General features: G+C 33.5%; 1 long non-coding RNA gene across 1 annotated transcript; it reads right to left on the bottom strand.

The window, feature by feature from the left end:
- Positions 1 to 2,149: 2,149 nt before the first annotated feature.
- Positions 2,150 to 4,471, bottom strand: LOC108225066 (uncharacterized). Its single transcript, XR_010284880.1, has 2 exons — positions 3,849 to 4,471; positions 2,150 to 3,425 (listed from the first exon to the last, which is right to left on the bottom strand). It is a non-coding gene; the product is annotated as an uncharacterized LOC108225066 (long non-coding RNA).
- Positions 4,472 to 7,584: the final 3,113 nt, after the last annotated feature.

Raw genomic sequence — 7,584 nt, forward strand, 5'->3', positions numbered from 1 at the left:
CAGAATGTCCAAAATCAACAAAATCCGATTAATTTTCAACTTACTACGATTTTTACAACCCAACTGATTCACAGAAAATACTATATACGAATTTCAACATAAACAATTAAGCAAATAAGATATATTTACATCAAATACACATGACAAGGAGCGATAGATCAATAACTCAAGTCAACATATACGTGTTAGAATCAATGAGGAAAAGAGAGCATACCCGTCCACGTAAATTGATGTACGACTTATTCGGATTCTAAAGGGATTATTATATAGCACATAAAACCTAATCGTAAATAGGAAGTTCCAAACTTGGGTCACAATTTTCTCCACGTCATAAACCAATTTCCAAATATAAGGTCTTCTCAAGAAGATTTCGATTTTCGATAATATTTCTACGCTTCTTTCCATGAATAAAGAATTCTCTCTATTTTATTATTCAAATAACTAACGCAAAATAAATTGTAGAAGCTTCCAATTAATGCTAATATCTAATTATATAAATACAAACAATTTAAATCTAATATCTAACTCATAATAACAATACTAATTAAATAAAAATATTTAAATAAATAAATAAAATCACAGGATTTTACAGGACATCTAGACCAGAGATAACAATAACGAATCCCACACGATAGTTGTCCGAAAATAGAAAGATTTCAGCTGATGTTGCTTAGAACTTCCATCTGTGTGTAGCGGCTTGCGTTACAAAAATCGGGAATGAAACCTATCAATTGAATTACTGATTTACAATTAATTGAAAATATAGGATTAATTGAATTGATTAATTAGATCAAAAATTGAATGAATTTTTATATTAAAGTATTATTTAATATTTAATTATACTACCTTGGTTATCAATTAACAAATATATGTTTTATATATTATAAATTTTGCAATTACTCATGCTTAAAGCAATATATTATTTTAATTTTAATAAATTATTATAAATACTTTGATTAAGAAAAGCTTATAAAGATTAACTGGATTTAAAAATCGAATCAGCCGGTCAAATCGCAAGAAATTGATCGGGATTAAGCAGTTGAATCGGGGATTTTTATAACACTTATCGCCAGAATATTAGGGGTTGCGGAGTCATTTCCGCTGAATTTGAGCTCAGATATAATGTGAAATGACCGTATGATATTTGCAACCTATTTGTCAACAGTAGCAGTAGCAGTCCACAACTCTATTCATCTCTCAGTACTCCGATCCTTGTACAGAGTACCAGAAAGGACCATCTTTTTTTACCTACAATTAGGTCCCTAACTCTGTCAAGTGTTTACATTGTAGTCCTAGACATAAGGTTTCATAATAATCTTGGTCTGTCATCTTACTGGATGAGAATAGATTGGGGAAAGGAAAATTTGGTCCAGCTCTCCATATCATTAAAACAATGAGACCCAAACTTCTTTTTCTTACATCAGACACAGTTACTACGACAGAAATTTCAAATTCCACGTTGATTTCATGGATAAAGACAATGGCCTTGCAGATTTCTGGTCCATACACACCTGCACTTCAGCTTGGTAATGCAAATCTACTTGCATTTTTATAATACTAAAGCTAATCAATTATTAAACTTTACCTATCAGTGTTTGTTACTTGGACAAGTAAACTCTGTTTATTTCTCAGAAATCCAGTCCTTGAACAGAGTAACAGAGAGGGCCATCTTTTGTTACCTACAATTAGCTCCCTAACTTTCTCAAGTGTTTACAATGTTGACATAAGGTGATAAGGTTTCAAAATCCTTGCCCCATTATCTTACTGGATGAGAATAGGTTAGGTAAAAAAAAATTTGGTCCAGCTCTCCATATCATTAAAACAATGAGAGCCAAACTTCTTTTTCTTACATCAGACACAGTTACAAAACCACTAATACGACGACAGAAATTTCAAATATAAAACACTACACGATGTAAACAAGTTCCACGTTGATTACATGGATTAAGACCACGGCCTTGCAGATTTCTGGTCCATACGTACACACTTGCTCTCCAGCTTGGTATTGCAAATCTACTCTGCTATTTTATCATACTAAAGCTAATCAATTATTAAACTTTATCTATCAGTGTTTGTTACTTGCAGAAGTCTTCAAGTGACTCAGGATGTTTACTACAGTAACAATGTAATGTATCTAGTAAACAGTTGATGAATCTCTGATAAGCTGTGGCAGGTCATTTAATAATGGATATTTAAACGGAGATTGTTATATAAAAGAATCTGAGAATCTCAAAAATATCAAATTAACCATACAGTTGGTGCTAAACTAATGAATACATGTAAATATCTTCTGATTTCCAGGAAAGGAAATGAATTAACTACTGATTAGGCCTCCTGCAACCAGGAAGAGTAGGATACGGTTCAGGGCTATCACTTATAGATCATAAGGTTCTCTGACTAGTATTCTTCAATGATACAGAACAGAACCACCTAATTAAATTTAGTTGACATATATTATACTTTTCTGCGTGTTTCCCTGTTCTGATTATGAGTTTCACAGCCAAGTATAAGTTAAGAGACACTTATAAAGAAGTTTACTATCTTTTGTGATAAAACTTATAGCCATCTCTCAATTAACTATAAATATGTATTGTGTACCAGTGAAGCACTTTGCTTGCAAACTACAATCTGGTCATGCTATATATGAAGATTATAAAGTGATCAAGGGCTGATAAAGAACTGATTTCCTTGTCTGCCATATAACTAATCGTGAAGTTCAACATGATACTCAATCCTCTCGACCTATGGATGATACCTTTATATTCCAAACCCGGACTCAAACATCTCTACGTCACTCCTCCAGCAGTCACAGATTGACCAAATGAAGTCCTGGTACAGCAGGCAAAATTTTATTTTAAGTATTCAAAGACTTATCTGTTGTTTGAATCATTGGATTTAATTCATTTATATAAAAGAAATTGCACCAGATAAAAGTACTTAAATATCATTCTCATCTTCATTAACTGGATTGGAATTCCATCATCTAAACGACCCTCAAGTGTTGCTGAAATTTGATTGATCAATTCTTACTAGAACAAACAGCTCAAATATATAACAATTAAAAGTACATAACATCTTAAGTAAATGTATAAACATATGAGTATTTAAGTATCATGCATCTATGTACAAACCGTGTAGCACGATCAGAAGTAGCGTGGTTGAAAAGGCGGAAGCACAGTTGCACAGAGGCCATGCGATGTTAAGTAATCAGAAGAAATAGCTGTGGAGAAAGGAAAAAAGAGCAAAGGGAAGGAACTCAACAATGCTCTTGTCTATTTATAGACACGATAACCACTCCAGCATGTCCACGTCATGCTTGGAAATTCTATTCACAGTCACTCTTTTTTACCACTTCACAATTGATGCTTAAACCAAGTCCACAGATTCCATGAACAAGTAACAGAGTCAATGTATCTGAAACTTTGCTGTACATTGCATTTAGAAATATCATGGAGTATATAGTTATGCAAATTAAATATGTAAGAAAGTTTAAAAACTTGTCAAGTGCATAGTTCTTAAATTCATTTAATTGGTGTCATACTATTTGAAAATTTTGTACTATGATTATATTTCAAGTGTCATATCTCCTAGCTCAGTTCTGTGTTAGATTCCGGGAATCCTGCTGCAGGGACTTCATTCTTGTCCGAGTTAAGAGAATTCAAAACTGACTTATGCCAATATATAAATATACATGTTAAACAGATTTTTATTGTTGAATTGGTTGATTATTTCATATAAAAGATCGACTCAAACTGCAATCTTTATGTGGTTCTGATGATTGGAGCTAGCAAGCCAGCCTACGTATGCTATTCAAGATAATATTGCGAAAAGAATGAGAAAATATGAACCTTGGACTCTGAGAGATCATTCCTGAATCTGAAATTCCTTTTCATCACTTGCTGGCATCTCACAGTTCTGGCACTTGTACGTAAAACAAATAACTCACACATCCACTCCAGAGTTGTAGCGCGATAAGGAACTCTGACCATGACAAGCAAACAAAAAGGCACCATAAGATTTTAGAGTGGCTCGCTAGAAAGCAATGTACATAAGAAAGGTGCGATAATTAGCTGTGTTTTCACATTCAGGTTCGCGAGTAGTGCAATCTGGGGTACACAGGTGACGATATCTACATTCCAATTCCATTCACTAGATTTGTTTCAATCATTCAGTCATCAATCAAATGTCCCGAAAAACTTGAATTCAATGACAATCACTAAAGCCTATGACGTTATCGTCAACTAAGAGCAGTTCTTTATTATCAAAGTCGATGATTTTTATACCCTAAAGATATCAATAATGAAAATGCATGAACATCATGTTCCATTATTTGTTTTGTTTGTTCTGGCCCTCTTAACGGATAGAGTTAAGGTGGGAAAGCTATGTAGTGGCATTCATAAGGTGCGCATACCAGAACCAGTAGCTTCCTGTAATGCATCTTATCTAATCTTTATACATTGCTTTTCTCTTTTTTGTCTGCAAATTATCTGCATGCACCTAAATTCAAATTATTATATCTCCCATTATGTAAATTTTGATAAGTATATAACTGAGGTAGGTGTATATAAGTGTACAGACTCGCTTTTGGTGAATTGGTGTTATTCGTAGAGTTGTGTAATATAAAAATGTAATATAAGAAATGGTTGATAATCAAACGAGTCACTGAAGTGGGCTTAATGTATCAAATTGATCACCAAACTCAAAATGGTATAAAACTCTGCTGCGAAGAAATCACATAGAAGATGACAAGGCTTAATTGACAATTACCTCTGCAAATTCCAGAATAAACTGGCCCTAGTCTAAACAAGAGCACCGATCTGCGGCCCAGTACAAGTGATACCCTGTAAAGTTATTATCCAATGACAACAAATACATGCAAAGAACAAGTGAAGCAGTACATTGATAAAGGCCCATATAAAATGATACGACGATTGCAACTTAAAAAATATAAAACCAAAGCATGCAGCTTGTACTACTGAACCTATAGCAAATGTGCTCTTGTGAAGTGATCCAGTAAGGCACCTGCTAATGAGCCATGCACAAGGGAAGATAAGGATGTGGTTCAGGGCCACCATCAAAAACCCAGGTCAAAGCTTGTTACGGATCATAATCGGGCATGTAAAAGAAATACCTACTTCTATTGGACCTGGGCCGAAAACTGTTGTATTCTTGTAGCTAGGAAAGAATGTTTTTCATTAGTAACATTTATGTAGTATACCGACTCAGCATTCGATTAGCTCTTTCAGTCTGGAAATTCTTATAAGATTCAATCCTCAATTGCCTCTGCAGGCCTCTCTGTATCACCATTTCACATAACCAGGCACGCTAGTTTGTATCAAGCCGATGCTTTATGTCCTCCAAGTGAAGAATGAACTGCATTGAAAAAAAAAACAAAACGATTAAATAAATACTTCCGTGAGACATGAAAGATCAGCTGAAATATATGTGGACATTACCTACATGGCTGCATCTTTAGAATTTTATGCTCAAAATATGTTTTGAATTTCTGTATGGTGGTTAGGAATTTCAGAGACATGTTTAAGATAGAAGCTACAAACAAAACAGTTAAATGTCCTAAGTTATGATGAGTCCATTGGTTTTCCTGAAATATTTTAGTAATGGGCGATACTAAACAGATTAGACATTATTAAGGGAAGAGCATCTCCAGCAGCTTCCCTATATGATGTTTTAAGCTATTAATATAAGGAATATGACATAAAACACACTCCAGCAGAGTCCTAGCCATCCCTTAAAAAGTCAACCCTTAAAAAGTTAGGATGTCCACTTCATTCCTCATTTTTAAGGATTGTGGAACCATTCCTCATACTATTTTGAGATATAAAATATTCACTTCTCTCATTTTCCCCCTCTTTCCCTCCTTTCTCTCTCCTACTTACAAGTTGAATATAATATTATAATAATAATAGGGAATAGAAATAGAGAATGTTGTTGGAGTTCCCATTCAATAAAATGTAGTAATCTCTTAAAAAATGAATATTTTATTATATATTTAGAGAACATGTTAGGACTCTGCTGGAGATGCTCTAAGATAACTACAGCTTGTGTGTTGTGACTTTGTTAGTAATTTTATACTCCCTCTGTCTCATTTTAACTGATGTTTGACTTTTTAACACGTATATTGAGGTGTAAAAAAACAATGTCTACGCTTAATAAAAAATTTCAATTCTTATATCAAAAAAAAATTTAGATTCTAAACTTTTATTTGATATAAATTTTATAAAGAATAATTATATTTAGATGTGATTTTTTTAACACCTTAAAATACGTGTAAAAAAGTCAAAAGCAGTTAAAATGGGACGGAGGGAGTAGAGGATTGACGAGATGGAAACTGAAAAGCATGCACTTGGTATGTTCTCATCCCTGAAATTGTTAAATGATCTGTTTTAACTTGTAACTGCTAAATCTTAAGCCACACTAAACAGCATCATAAGTAATAATTGTCAACTGCAAACATATACAGAGTAAGCCCATGGTTAAAGAACAACATCTTCATTACAAAATTCTGAACTTGCCATCACGAACATTAAACTTGTATTTGCATGGACAATTTGCTGAGGGTATAGTGAAATAATATCGTAAAAGAAAAGACATATTCATGAACATGAAATAATTTGCTGAGAGTGTAGTGACAATTTAAAAAAGATATTTTTGAGTTCCTGAGAGCATCTCCAGCAGTGTCTTAGTGTCTTCCTTATAAATATTATAAAATATTGAATCCTAATGATTTAGGACAAGATTTTGTATTTCAACTCCAACAATGATCCTTATAATTCATTCCTTATTATTATTATAATAATAAATTTGGAAAGAAATTGATAAAAGATGGAAGGAAGAGAGAGAAAATAAGTTACAATAAGAGAGAGAAATGATTTTTTTATTAAAGAAATCAAATAAGGCATGGCTAGTGGTGCCTTATTAATAAGGCATGGAAGGAGAATCCTAGTGATTTAAGGCACCTTTAAGACACTGCTGGAGCACTAATTTATGTCACATTCCTTATAATTGGATTTAGGACATGAAATAGGGAAGCTGCTGGAGAGGTCGTGCAACTCATTTTCTTCAGTCTGAAGCAGAGTAATGAGCTTCAAAAATTATATTCAGAATCTCTCGGAATTTATAGAAAGCTGAGTATTAGTACTAATTTTGAAGCACTCTGGGCAAGATGAGCAGTCCTCAGACCAAGCGATTAAGTCCGGAAATAGTGACAAATAGTGAACACCGGAAAAGAAAATGAATGACACTAGTTATATATTTTTAAAAAAAGTAATAATTAAATACATTCACTCGTGTCCAGATTATTTTTAGCAAATTCTAAACCTCCGCATCTCATAAAGGATTACATACATGTCTCAACTCAGACGTTTCAAATTTCAATTAAATGGAAAATAACAAGTACAGACGACAAACCATCTATCCTGTGTTTACATGCAAGATCAGAACCCCCAAGGAAACTCAACAAAGAAGCGCATAAACCAACCTCATATTTACATGCAACAATCAAGATTTGAATCACGAGGAAACGCAATGAACCAGAGGTGATGTAGCTTTCACTTGTGGTGATGG

Source organism: Daucus carota, chromosome 6 (genome assembly GCF_001625215.2).
Source record: "Daucus carota subsp. sativus chromosome 6, DH1 v3.0, whole genome shotgun sequence".
Taxonomy (NCBI): Eukaryota; Viridiplantae; Streptophyta; class Magnoliopsida; order Apiales; family Apiaceae; genus Daucus; species Daucus carota.